The 14,349-nt window shown below is 36.3% G+C and overlaps 1 protein-coding gene across 1 annotated transcript in view; it reads right to left on the bottom strand.

Moving 5' to 3' along the window:
* Positions 1 to 14,349, bottom strand: part of GPC5 (glypican 5) — a 406,783-nt gene that overhangs the window by 154,564 nt on the left and 237,870 nt on the right. The window lies entirely within an intron of this gene.

Here is a 14,349-nt window from a genome sequence, read left to right as displayed (position 1 = left end):
GTTCAGAACTACACCTGAAGTTTCCTAGTGTTTTGTGAATTCACATGCAGATAGGATATTTACTTCGGGACAGCAGCCAAATTGTGCATAAGTTATTAAGCATTACATAACTGATATAAGTACAGAATAGATATGTAAGAAAGAAGCAACAGAAACCAGTTATATGCTCATTCAAGAAAGAACTGCTGTAGTAAAACATTGTTTCTAATATATCAAAACTCAAAATACATAGACTAAAATTAACCACCTAGCAGAATTCTGTGACTTATTAAGATGTAATTCTTTATTCAACTTCCCATGTTATATGTAATGCTCAAGTTATGCAAGAAAAACTGAGTATCTACCTTCTCATCACAGATACTGTACATTATGCAAATACCCTCCATATGTTGGGCTTTGTCTGCATACCCTACAAAAGGATAGCTCTATATATCTCTGTCTCAAAAATATTTTGCCAGCTGTTATTCTGTAAAAAAAAGAAAGAAAAGAACCCTAACAGGAATAAAGAAATGCCTAATTCCTGCCTATTAGATCTGCATATGAGCAAAGACAACACAGTATATTCAAATTTTGCAGAATCTGTTTTATGAAAAACATTTCAGGTCCTCTTAGCTCTGCAGAAAACCTTACATGTGTGCTAAACAACTAATACTGTTCATTAAAATGAGGTTGCCACATAACAATGATATTTTGTCTTTGAAATATCACCTTAAGTGAGACTGACGATATTCCTAAGGAAGTTTACATGGACCCAGATACCATTCCTAAAATGACATTGGCCATGCACATAGATATAAATTATCCCTATCATACAAAATGACTCTAAGTTTTCCATAGGTCACAGAGAGCACTATCTGTCTTCTATATGTGTGACAAAAATTAGTAGTTCCTTTAGCCATTACAAAAAGACACTTTTTAAACTACATGTTTCGCAAAATGCTCCAAAAGTGAGCTAATTCTAAGGATCAGCAAAATTTTCCTGGAAGTATCAAGATCTAGCAGTCTTTCAGTGCTTAGATCCTTTAAAGCATTTGGTTTTGCACAGTAAATACTAAAATTCTAGACCTTCTACATACAGCTCTACATGTGCTATTTAGGCCAAGTGTACTCTATTTCTTCTGCAAGCAATCAAGTTCACTGGAAGCAGATATAATATAAAATTTAAATTCAATTACATATCAAGATATCACAGCAATGATCACCTAGGATTAGTCACAAGTTAAAGATTCCAGATTTATTCATTCTTCATTTGAGAAAATAGTCAGCTGTATCCAACATTCAGGACACACTGTATCAGCTAAAGGTAAATACTAAAAATAATAAGCTCATTACTGAAGGCCATTATGGAACCCTTTACGGATTCACTAGCAATACTATTACTTGGAATGGATGTTAACGCTGCACAATCAGGACAGCAAGGCTTAATGTACTTAATGTAGTTCATTGGAACATGGTAGTTGAGTTTAAAAAAACCCTTCATAGCACTGTTGAATACACTGAATATATGAATGGCTCATATTGTTCATAAAATGGTATATTGGTTTATAGCAGAGAGATTTTTGTGCTGTCTTGTAGTGAGAGGGCAATTTGCCAGTTTGTAGTGTTGGGGTAAAGTAGCTGGGTGTGTACAAAATCTGCAGTGTGCCTACTTGACTTGGGAGAATGTTTAACGCAGTAATTTGAGTAGGATCAAAAAATCTTCTGGTAGTTTCTAAAGATAAAACAAAACAAAACAAACAAACTAAAAGAAAAAAAAAAAAACAACAAACAAACAAAAAAACCCCATAAAAACTAAAAACCTTCTCCAAGGTTTTCCTCAAAACTCCTTCTTTCCCAGTCATTTGTGCAAATCAAAATAGATAATTCAATATGGAATTCATTCCTTCCTTCCCCTTTCCAGCTGAACAATACTGCACTTACCAGCTGGACAACAGTTGTAACTCATCACAGTGGTTTAGTGCAATACAGCAATTTCTCTTCATACTATAACACTATAAAAAAAAAATCTTAAAGGTTATGGCTACCTTTTCTGTACGGTGCTCTCATTTTCTGTTTCACAGCATGCAAAACCTATGTTCTCACTTTCTGTCACTCAGAATCTTCAATTAACACCTTTTTTCAAATGCTGCAAACCCAACTATTACACATTTGCCTGTGAACTGCATAACTATGTAAAAAAAAAAAATACCCTTTCTCTTTGAATTCAGTCAATAGTCATTTCTTAAACCATGCAGGAAGAAACAAACCATAGAGAAGCTGAGACTTGTCTAGGCTACAGTTTTATTAATTTAGCTTATCTGGGAATTAAAACCTTCAGAAATGCACTGACTTCCCCTAAAACAGTTCAAAACCTGTTCTGTGACAACTGACACATTTCAGCCCATCCACCTGACATTTTTGTTTGTTACAGGCCCCACCAGACCCCAAATAACACACAAGACTATATCTATAACAAAAACTTTGGGTCCAGGACTGGTATAATCACTACTGAATTCAAAGGTCTGTGGTTTATCCTCGGGTCTACTAGATGTTTACCACATTCCCCAGCTTGATCCTTAAACAAGTTGTTACTTCTCTCTCTCTCCAGAAATCCTTATGCTTTTGAAGTGCTGGTTTATTCCAGTTTTGTAAAGGTTTTACTCCTTCAGGAGTTTTTAATTTTATATTCAGGGAGAATCCAATGTTGAAATTAATCTTCCAAGTTCAGGATGCTAATTTTCACCCAGGAACAAGCCTTATAAAGCATTACATATGGAAAATAAAGAGGTAAATATCAAAAGTTAAGATTCATTTGGATGGAACAAAAAGAATGCAATCCCATTTGGAAGAATGCAATCCCATTTGGAAGATTTTGGTAATGGAAACTTCCTGCAAGTCTGACAGAGCCAATGCCAGCTGGCTCCAAGATGGACCCACCGCTGGCCAAGGCCAAGCCCATCAGCAATGGTGGTAGCACCTCTGTGATAACGTATTTAAGAAGGGGGGAAAAACTGTTGCTCAAGACAAGCAGGAGGAGAGGAGTTGAGAATATAAGAGAAACAACTCTGCAGACACCAAGGTCAGTGAAGAAGGAGGTGCAGGAGGTGCTCCAGGCACCTGAGCAGAGATTCCCCTGCAGCCTGTGGTGAAGACCATGGTGAGGCAGGCTGTGCCCCTGCAGCCTGTGGAGAGCCATGGTAGAGCAGATATCCACCCGCAACCTGTGGAGGACTCCATGCTGGAGCAGACTTATGTGCCCAAAGGAGGCTGTGACCCTGTGGAAAGCCAATACTGGAGAAGGCTTCCGGCAGGAACAGTGATCCCGTTAAAAGAATCTGGAGCAGGTTTGCTGTCAGGACTTGTGAACCTGTGGGGGAAGCCTTCACTGGAACAGTCTGTTCCTGAAGGACTGCACCCCATGGAAAGGACCGACACTGGAGAAGTTCATGAAGAGCTGCAGCCCGTGGGAAGGACCCATGTTGGAGTTCATGGAGGTCTATCTCCCTTGAGAAGGACTCAATGCTGGAGCAGGGGACAAGTGTGAGGAGGAAAGAGCGGCAGAGACAACCTGTGATAAACTGACCAGCACCCCCATCCCCTGTTCCCCTGCACTTCTCAGTGGCAGAAGGTAAGGAAATTGGGAGTGAAGTTGAGCCCAGGAGGAAGGGAGGGGTGGAGGGAAGGTGTTGTAAGATTTGGCTTTATTTCTCATTACCCTACTCTGATTTGACTGGCAATAAATTAAATTAATATCCCAAGACAAGTCTGTTATGCCGGTGATGGTAATTTCTGAGTGATCTCTCCCTGTCCTTATCTCAATCCATGAGCATTTTGTCATATTGTTCTCCTCCTGTCCAGCTGAGGAGGGGAGTGACAGAGCTGTTTTGGTGGGCACCTGGAATCCAGCTGGGGTCAACCACCACACCAAGTTTGACAATACTGTCTTTGTGTACCAGTTCACATCATAGATGCTGAACATTTTTCATGTGATGTTGCATTGCTAAATGATGGTGAATACACTCAACATACTGAAGTAAGTAAATGCATGTTTGCCTTTTCTCCTGTTATTGGAAATACTAATCCATATTAAATTTGTTTTCACTGCAAGGAGATCTAACTTTGATCAATTGACATTAAAAACTATCATTTAACTTTGAGTCTTTTGTAATTATAGGCTCTGACAAGTCACAAGGCAGGTTGAAAACCCTTTTCTTTCTTCAGGTGTATAATAAGGCATTGACAAAGCTTTATGAAATATTTCTTTATCGATTCTTATCATGAAAGTAAGATTACAGAATTCAACCCCTTTTTGTTTAATCTACTCTTTTCCTGTTTGAAATTATATCTTTTGCATACAGAAATTATAAACTTACTTATATGTTGTTATTTTCCACATATCATTGCGTTTCATTAACAAAGGTCTATAAATCTAACATCTTCAAACATTCTAATGTGAACTAAATGATCTGTCAGAGCTAAATGGGCTATTGTGAATCTGAGCATAGTACACAAAACTTCATCCCCATAGACTTACATTTACATGCAAAATATGTTTTTCTTTAGGTGGGGGAAAAAACATAAAAAACTCAGACTCTTGGTTTGAGAAACTTAATTCATTATGAAGTTTTAATACAGCATTAATCACTTTCTGTTTCTTTTACTGCTAATGCACAAGTAATGGAAAAAACACTCTAAGGATCCCCACAGAGGTAGCCTGACTTGAGCAATTGTTGCTCAGATTTGAATCCTAGGGAAAAAAAAATGACAAATTTCTTGCTAGAGAAGTAATAGACCCGCCATCTGTGCTCATTTCTGTACAAGCATGGTAATGTATCACATCACTTTAATAGGCAGACGTGGTCCCCAAGTACTATTCATTTTCATCAACACTAGGAAAAAAATCAAGCACCAATATATTTGTATTCTATAAACATGTTTTAAAGTGATGAATAAGAAGGTTCCCATTTTTTGAGCTCAATATATGAATATTCATATAAATTTCCTATCACTCTATTGTATCTATGAATACAGTTGGTGGGTTTTACATTTGATTGTATCAATATCTCTGTTAAAAGAGAAGATCATGCTCTGTTGGTTATCACTAATTTCTTGGTACATGCAGTTGGAAAAGTTATTAGAAGTAATGAATATATTAATTCTTGTAAGAATCAACCCTTTTGGACATGGTGCCTAATTCAGCTCTGTACCCCTATATCCCTCCAACACAAATAATCTATATTATATTGTGATGATAACAAATACTGATACATCCTATTTATTGTTAAGAACTGATCATGATTTTCCACTCCTTCACACTAGTTTTGTAGACTAACATTAGCATGGAATAGAGTAAGAAATCAATGTTAAAAATGGGTCTGAGCCATCAAGTTTTGATCCAGATCCAAACTTCTCCAGAGTTCAGCTCCCAGTGATTGTAATATTTTGCTTCAGACTTGCTACTTTTTAAATTTGCTGCTACTTATCTCTGCTATTAATTCAGTATGAAGAGAACACAAATTCTTGGTCAGTAACAGACTAGTTTCAGGTAAAGCTAACCTTACTAAAGGCAGCCTTTCATACAGCTAATAAAGAGGTTTTAAGAAACCAATTATCTAACTACAGAAAGAAAAAAATATTAATTATGGATATAAACAGGGAATTTTTTGAGTTGAAAAAATCAATTTCAGTACTTTAAAATAGAAATCTATGTAATTTGTGAAAGTGGAACTGTGGTATACAGATGTGCATTAGAAACAGAACTCAAGCAGAAACAAAACCACATTAAAGTTCAGAGCTTCACCCAGACTAATATTTGTAAATAGTACAATCCTTTCAGTTGAATCTCATTGTAACTAGTAGTTAAAATGCCTACATATTGCCTGGGGAACCATGCAGAGCTGGACAAATGGACCTACTAAGAGCAAGCACTGCTGAGCTTGCTAAGTGTTTCAAGACCCTAGCCTAAGCTTGAAGAGTCAATACTTTTGATAGGTGGTAAGGATGGCCATGATCCGAACCCGCAGTGCAGGTAGCCCATTGCACAACATAGGCCCCAGAGATATCCTCAACATCCATTCCCAGATATTCATTCTGAAATTTTTGATTCTTTTTTCAAACCTGTGATTCTTTTTTTGGTTGGTTTGATTGGTCTCTTTTACCCAGTTACAACCTGAAGTTAAACACTAAAGAAAGGAGCAGAGCTTTTTATTTGTTGATCATAGAGGCACAGCAGCATGTCATAGCCCTGCCATTTAAGAACACAATTAAAGTGAGGGCACACACCCCATAAACTTATAGTGAATCTGTGGGACATACAGACAGTGTATTCACTAGAGTTGGAAAGCAGATACATCAGTAAAGGGAAATTAGGAGGGAGATACAGTTAAGGAAGATTTGTTTCTAATAATCTGACATAAAGTACCTCATTTTTATGATTTATGAAGAGTAGCATCTTAATAGATATAAAAAAACCCAAAGAAAACATAACCAATGTTTAAATAGAAATCTTGTGGGTTTCACTTTCCAACGTAATAAGAACTTGTGACATAGTGACATAAATGTTTTTAGTGCCAAAATAAGATGACATAGTCATGAATAAGCCCAGATGAGGTCTCAGGCATAGTCTGACATTACCTAAAAATTGCACTAGTAGGGACATCTCAACTGTGGAAAATCTGCCTCTTTCAAGTAAAAGAAGATTTTAAACAGCTAAATATCTTCCAAATGTTGACAAAAAAAAAACATATTGTTAGAACAGAATAATAAGTATTATCTAGTCATGGCAATGAGGGCCAAGATCCTTAAATAACCATGAAGACTATTCACAACAGTCAAATATTTAAAGAAACTGATTTTGACTTAGGATTAAAGTCAAGGTGTATTTTTACCTGAAAAATAGAGTATGTACAGACATATACATAAAAAGTATATGCATATGCAAAATTTTTAAACAGTAATTTTTTTTCTCCCCAAGACTGTGTCATTATGCTGATTGCCCATAGGTTTGACAGGATTCAAATCCCCAGGATAAACCTACAGAACACTGTCCCCCAAAAAAGAGAAATATTCTTCAGTCAGTTCCAAAAAGCTGGGAACTGCTGTCTCTGAAAGCCATAAGTCTCTCAATATGATTTCACAGCTGTGTAGAGTCTAAAAAAAAGGTTTAACATGCCTGATCTTCTTTGTCTAACTGTTCTATTTTCACACCTTTCATATTCCTTGTTACAGAGGACCCCAGATTCAACAAGGAGAAAGAGAATACCCTATCATTTTTAGAAAACTTTTATCCTAAGTAATCATTATTGTCTGACATACCATCAATAACAGATTTGCAGAGGAACTGCATACCACCAAACACCATGGTTCCTTATTGTAAATTAAAAATTTAATTTAAAAATTAAAAAAAAAAAAAATCACTCAGAGCCACTACAGACTTGGGAAGTCTCTATGTACATTTCTAAAAAATGTTGTTTCTGCATGTCCTCATAGTCCTGGGAATTTCTGCAGACAAAAACACAGTCACAGGCCAAGATAGTCACCTCCTCCAGTTACTGGCAAAAAAAAATTAACACTAATAACAGCTTGTAATTTTTTTTTTTTTTTTAAATATATGTAAGCTTGAAACACTGCACAAACAAAGAGGTTAGAACTGCACTCTTCCTGATGATGCTGAAGATAAGAAGTGAAAGACATAGAGACCAACTTTTCCTTTAATGTATTCAGGTTCACAAGGCCACCAAGCAAGCAAATCCAAAAAAAGAACTACTGAGGATACGGAGTGGAATTCAAACTTGCTGCTTCTTCCACTGTTTGGAAGAAGTGATGTCAAGCTTCTTTTACGCACTTGGACCATGTTCCAAGCAGGAGATTAAAGTAACAAAAGGTATATTATCGTAGTGAATGCTATTCCCCAGAACAACCCTAGGCATCTTGGCATTCAAGCCTCTCTTAAGCATCTCATCTGGTGATGTCCTGCACTTTAGCAAGTTTAGCTGTTCACATCCTGATGTCTGTCCGTCAGTTGCTAACATCACCTTTTACCACCACCTTCTTGGGTTTTACAGTGCTTGGCTCAACTGACTTTATCAAGAGCTACTCAGAAATCTCTACGTTGAGTTGTCAAGTTACAGGGTCATGAAATTGAGACAATTGCTCTGGTTGTGAAGGGCTTAATCACTGGGGTGCACTGCCTTACCTCTAAAATATTTGTGTGTATCTGTTAGTCACACTGCTGTAGGAGTTCAGGTGGTTCATAGCTGCTGCAGCTGTACAGACGCTGCCTGACAAAGCTTATTATTTTTGCCATTTTGTGGCAGTAGGATTCTTACCTCTATTTGCAATATTTCATCTCAAATGAAATCTTAACTGATAGCATTATAGTAGTCTCCATAAGACCAAACAAACAACAACTGACAACTCCTCATCCAGTAACAATGGAGAAGCCTCTCCATTGACTTAATCTTCTGCATTTGAAGCTAATTTAGTGTAAATGAAGCAATGCTGATTTTCATCAGCTGACGGAAGTACTGAAATCCTTGGGAAATAGTTTGAAACTGGGTGTTTACTTCCTGTGGATTCTTTGGGAAGCTCCAGACAGGGAGAATATAACATACAAGAGACCAAATAACTTAATTTTTAAAATAATATATTTATTTACAGTAGTTGCTCTCCTGTATTCATCACTTAACTGGCATTCATACAGTAGCCAAGATGCAACTTTTGCAATATGCTTCTCTTTCACAAACTGGATTTTCTTGTTTGTATATTCTAGTTTGGAAAAACAGGCATTCATGTCCTGGCATTGCTAAGGGATTTGTTTTGTTCAGCTTCTCACATTAATTGAATTCTAAATTACTTCACAGCTTAGGCTGCTGGCACACACAAGTTACAAGTGAGCACCTGTATTTATATAGTCTCACTGTGTTTAAGAATGGTAAAACAGCACAGTGTGCTCACTAAATTTTACTTTATTTCAAACTTGGGATATGATTTTTAATAACTCCTGCTCAGCTTGCTTGTTTTATGATTGCTGATAATTGCTGTTTTACACCTGTTACTGTTAGCATCTTCATCACTCCTGGACATTTCAAAATTCTGGGTAACTGTTAATTGAGAAATTAACAATTACCTGAATACTAGTAAAAAGTAAACACGTGCAGCAACCAATGAGTAAGAGTGTTTAGTGGTGCAAATTTTAATTAACAAAGCTGAACAAATCAAAGAATCACCACAATAATAGAAAGTGCTTGGAGCTTGGACAGTTGTGTCGTCTGTTTTTATCTAGTCTTACGTAGTTTTTTAGGAGTATATATTGCAAAGTTAGCCTCAGAAAACTCACCAAAAATATTTTACACCTAGTTATCAGAGGAAGTATTTGCAATAATTCTAGGACAGATTCCATTTGTCCTAAACATTTTCAATACTTTTTAATTGATGAACATTCATTTTAAAAGAAAATAAACTTTTAATTTTTCAATGAGTTAGAGCTATAGTTTGGTATATATTTGAAAAAAACTGATTATATATATACTTGTTAAATTTACAGAAAATATTGTGTGGAAAACAACTGAGTAAAAGTTGTGTTACTTGTGCTTCAGACAAAAATATGTTTCTGTAATCATTTAGACTAAAACACGTCTAATAAAGAATATGTATTTAATTTTTGATCATTGACCAGACCTGCCTTGTTAAAGAAAAAAATAGCAGGTCAGCCTTTTGGCTTTTCTACACTTGAGAACTAAGTGATATGTCTTTGGAATATTCCTTCTAAAATAGATTTTTCATTAAAACTTGCTTATTTGGAACTAGCTTCACATGAATAAGACAAATCACACACAGTAATAATGTAACTGTTACAGAGCCTTTCAGAATATCTCTTTTAATGAACCTCTGTTCAGACCTCTTTTATTTTATACAGCACAAAATCTATCATGTCAATAATTTCCATTATGTTGTAATTCTATAATCACTCTTCTAAAGCTCAAAAAAGCCCTAACAATCTTTCATGATCTTAATTTGAACACCAAAATTTTGAGAGAATTCTGTATATATTGGATGGAAGCCAGTTCATTGTAGTTTTGATGTTAGCTGTGTCTTCCAAAAAGAAGCTCTTAATAAGCAATAAGAAGTGCTAATGGAATAACTAGATGTCCTGAAGAGTTCATTAGGCAGACAGGTCTCCTTCTGGAGGCTTCCAAAAGCACCAACTTCTCTCCAGTTTCTATGTATGGAAAATGTATTTAGAAGGATTATTTTATTAAGCATCTGAAATTCAGTACAGGATATGTGTCTGTTAAGTGAGACTATCCTTTTTGCAACAAATTCAACTTCTAGTAAAGTGAAAACTACTAAAGTTAATTTTTCTGCTTCAGAAGAAATGCTGTAATACACTTAAAATTCAGGTTTTGAAGCTTTCTTCTAGCACAGCAAATAAATTCTGATCACAATTAAAAGTTGATCAGTAGCACAGTTGTGACAGTTTTGAAATACACCAAATTTGCCTGGATCTTCATTATCTCATTAAGCTCAACTATTTCAAGCTAAGGTTATATAAAATGTTTTTTTAATACTATCTTTTCCTGGTGATTTTCTTTCTTCCTTTTTCTTGGGCACCATCTGAATTAAGTAGTCCATGTTAACCCAAAGAATTCTAGAACAATTCTGCCCAAATGTTATAAAAGCTTAAATACATTTCCCTGTAACTGCTGTTATTTCCTACTGTAAATGAAATTTCTATATCATGTTATCAACATCAGAAAACTTTATTTTGTTTTCCTTCCAAATTTAATCTTTACACTGTTTTAAAAGTTCAAGAACTTTTTAAGAATTCTCACTTGAAAGATACCACAGAAAGTAGTCTTCTTGTCAATTAATAGTAATCACTGCAGTATGTTGCTAAATTCCAGACACAGACACTATTCTTATGCAGAGCCGCAGACGAACGACACGCCGAGACGGGTTCCGTGTGGGAGATAGAGCATCAATCAACGTGTGTTTATTGGTCCAGGGTACATATATTTATACAGACAATGATAATTATTATGCCTACTAGTCACTAGCTGATTGGCTTAAGCTCTAAAGGTCGTATTCGCACGGTCCACCTACTTGCAGTTAGCTTACAGCACAAGCTTCTCATAACACTAAGTTTCTCATGCTACTATTTCTGATTCCTGTTGACTTGTTTTCAATACACGACAGTACCGTAACACAATGTTTCTCAGACCACCGTTATCATAACACTAGGTTTCTCAGACCACTATTCCTAATTCCCCTTAACCTGTTTTCGACACACCACGGTACACAGGGCTGAAGCGTCCTTGACATTCTTCATGTATCAGCAGCTGCGAGCAGCTGCAGGCAAACCCTAGTAAGGCCCAGCATCAGCAGCTAGAGCAGGCTCTGATCATACAATTGCTCGGTGGGCTCAGGACCCTTGTCTCTGAGCCATTCTCCAACAATTCCCCCTTTTTGTATGAGCAGAGCCTGCACCAACGTTCGTTCAAAGATTTTCTTAATACATGACAAGGCACAACTTAGGCATGCAGGCTTACAATCTATTGGCTAAAGGCACAGGACCCTTGTCTCTGAGCCATTCTCCAACATTCTTATATATGATGCAGAATGAACACCACAAAGAGCAGGACAGAACACCCCAGACAACAGCTCTGTTCTGCCAAACAGAAACCTAAACTTTGTTGAGCATCCTCATTCCAACAATGTCCAAATTCTCCACAGAGGCAAAAGAAAAAGCATCTGAGAGGGAGCTAATATCAATCTGTAATTCATCTTAACAAATAAATGTTTTCTAGTAATTGGAAGATCCATTGAAGAGAAAAGAACAGAAGAGGAGCTTTGAGACAGATATTTCATTTAAACTAGGTGCCTTGGGTAAGTCACGTGTTTAAAATTGAGAAAATAAATTCTTGTTACATTAGAAAATAACTAAAGACCAGACATATGCAAGTGCACTAAATCTAGATAAATAAGGACAACAATATCTCCTTCTTGTTGTATTCTTGAAATCTTCTTACAACTTTAATAACTCTACTGCACCTTCATTTAATGAGGCAAGAAAATGAGAGATATTAATTATCATAAACAAGCACATAAATGTTTATAGCAAATAGCTGGCAAAACAAAAGTAAGTAGCTTGGAAAATAATTTCAAACAACTTGGAAACACAAAGCTGTCAAGCCTAATTAGTGTAAAACTGAGAAACCTGTTTCCCCTATAGGACACTAAAATCTCAGCTTGGAAATGGCAAAGGCAAGGGAAATGGCAATGTAACTGTGGCATTATGTAGGACACCTAACCTTGGAGACATAAGTCTGACATTTTATATTTTTTCTGATATAATGCTTCAGCACACAAACCAAAGTATCCTCTAGGGACTTGGAATACACCTGAGAATTTTGGGACTGATACCTGACACATTCCTGACATAGTCAATATTCATTTCACAGCCACATGGGGACTACGCCACTACAAATTGTGTCAAAGGTGCACTATCATAGTCTATTCTTCGTTATTGGATGGTTAGGGTTTTTTTAGGTGATTTATAGAAAATTAGCATAAAATGACAGTTAAGTTATGGTGAAGGACTATCAAGTAGATAATAAACCTGAATATGATTATTGACAAATGAAAAGAAGGTTATTCAACAAACAAAGGTCAGATGAAGAAATCAACCTAAGTCACTGTACAATGCCAAGAGTAAAATGTTATTTCAGCATATTCACTGACATGAGCCACTCGATAGATCTTTCTGTTTATTCTAAACAGTGAAATTCCTTGTAGCAGTGAAGCTGCTTTTTAGTGGCTCTCTCTGTTGTCAGAGTACACTCAGAGTTAGCAAAACATTGGTGGATTAATAATAAATCAATGTAAGTGACCAGTCCATCTCTATGGTTTTAGATTCATTGTTGTATATTCTTAATTTATCTAAATGTGCATCAATAATGATGCTGCAAACTAGGAATCGATGACAGGTATCCAACACATGATGCATTCCATTTTATGACATCTCTCTGCTTAATATTAATTGTGTGGGGTGATGGGGTTTTTGGTTGTTTGTTGTTTTTGTGGGTTTTTTTTCACAAATAAACCACTTTCATCTACTCTGTTCCCATTGTCAATATTGTTAAATCCTAGAGAATAAAACAAAATCTTGAGGAGATACAGGGTGTAATTCTCTCTTGATTCAAATGAGTTTTAAACTTAAGCAAGCTTGCTTACTTCATATACATCTGTGTGGGAGGAAAATCAGTTCCCTGCTGTATTACTATACAATTTGGATTGGTTTCATTTTAATACAAAAGACATCAAGCATTTTACTGAAGAACAGTTTCCTCAGCAACTAGAAGTTTGTTTGGCTACTAACTCATAACTGTTTCCTTATTTCACAGTTTTATTATTCACGGCACTTTTGCTGGATGCATGTGTATTACCTGATTTGCAAAATACCTGCATTGCCTCTTCTCAGAGTGCAGTGAATAACTCATGTGAAGAAGAAATACAGAGTTATGGATTAGAACCTCCACAGTATGCTGTATTTTATTAAATAACAGAAACAAGCATTACAATATAATGCCAGTTATATGCTAGTATTATTTAATATTTATGGGAAATTAAGCACTTTCTGGAATGCCACATTTTATCAATTACAGTTGAGTAAAGGTTTATTCTGTACTGGTCCTTAGCTAGCCTTATACCAAAGATAAATATGGTTGCCTTAAACATTGATGTCTTTCACGCTCCATAAGAGGCATGATGGGTAATTTTTAAAGTATTTCAGGACAAGTCACAAAGAATATTTGCTTTAAATAGTGGTATTCAAAGCTAGTAGCATATGCACAAAGAGCTTCAATTTCAGAAGTAGCTCGTAGAGAAGTAATCAACTGAAGTGTCTGGAGAAGGCTGATGGGTTGTCTGTGAAGTCATTAGGAAGGTATTTGAACTTGCCTATTAAAACATCATAGAATCATAGAATGGTTTTGGTTGGAAAGGACCTTAAAGATCATCCAAATCTAACCTCCCTGACATCGGCAGGGACACCTTCCAATAGACTAGGAGGCTAAAAGCCCCATATAACCCGGCCTTGGACATTTCCAGGAAGCGATTATCCACAGCTTCTCAGGGCAACCTGTGCCAGTGCCTCACCACCCTCACAGTAAAGAATTTCTTCCTTAGATCTAATCTAAATCTGCCCTCTTTCAGTCTAAAACTGTTACCCCTCATCCCATCACTACAATCCTTGATAAGAGTCCCTTCCCATCTTTCCTGTAGGCCCCCTTTAAGTACTGGAAGGCCACTAGAATTTCTTCCCAGATCCTTCTCTTCTCCAGGCTGAATAACCACAAGTCTCTCAGCCTG

Source organism: Tyto alba, unplaced genomic scaffold (assembly GCF_018691265.1).
Source record: "Tyto alba isolate M040663 unplaced genomic scaffold, T.alba_DEE_v4.0 Super-Scaffold_45, whole genome shotgun sequence".
Taxonomy (NCBI): domain Eukaryota; kingdom Metazoa; phylum Chordata; class Aves; order Strigiformes; family Tytonidae; genus Tyto; species Tyto alba.
Note: the sequence above shows the minus strand (reverse complement) of the source record. Positions and strands in the feature narration are given on the sequence as shown.